The following is a 709-nucleotide window of genomic DNA, read 5'->3' as shown; positions in this document are numbered from 1 at the left end:
TAGCAGAAAGCTTCATTTCTCTCCCACAGAGAAGTTGGTGGGATTGAACTGTCAACCATGTGTTCACAGTCCAGTGCTTATCATGCAGAGCCAGCATGCTCCACACATCTGTGTATATCTAGAGTATAAAGGTAGTTCATAGGGCATTTTCATGTTGAATTTTATTAAATAATTCCAAACTACTTGGTAAAATTATTGCACCAAGTTTGTGTTCTCATCAGAATCGTATAAAGTTTTTATTGGTCAGTATCCTCATAAATATTTTATATTGTTGAATCTTTAGAAATTTGCCATTCAGGTAAGTGTAAAGGGCATCTTACTGTGATTTTTAGTTAACATTCTTTAGAGCTCATAAGGTTGAGTATCTTACCATATATTTATGGTCCATCTAGTAGGTTTTCTGTTCTTTCATGTGCCTGTTCTTATCTTGTTCATTTTCTTTGGTGTTGATTAGTAGGATTTCTTTATATTGATGATACAATTCCTTTATTTTTGTATATGTTTTCTTCTCACAGTTTGTGGATTGTCATTTCATTTTCTATAGAATTTCTTATGATTATCAATAATCAGGTTCAGTTTTCTATGATTAGTGTGGTTTTGTATCTTGTTTGCAAAATTATTTTCTATTAAAAAATCAGAAAGATATTCTCTATAAGATCTTTCAGAAGTTTTGAGGTGATTCACATTTAGGTCCTTACTCCATGTTGAG

At 31.7% G+C, this 709-nt stretch overlaps 1 protein-coding gene across 1 annotated transcript in view; it reads left to right on the top strand.

Moving 5' to 3' along the window:
* Positions 1 to 709, top strand: part of PCNX (pecanex homolog (Drosophila)) — a 324,383-nt gene that overhangs the window by 50,082 nt on the left and 273,592 nt on the right. The gene's annotated exons all lie outside the window — the stretch shown is intronic.

This window comes from Chrysochloris asiatica, unplaced genomic scaffold, assembly GCF_000296735.1.
Source record: "Chrysochloris asiatica unplaced genomic scaffold, ChrAsi1.0 scaffold00079, whole genome shotgun sequence".
Taxonomy (NCBI): Eukaryota; Metazoa; Chordata; class Mammalia; order Afrosoricida; family Chrysochloridae; genus Chrysochloris; species Chrysochloris asiatica.
This window is presented reverse-complemented; position numbering and strand designations above follow the sequence as displayed.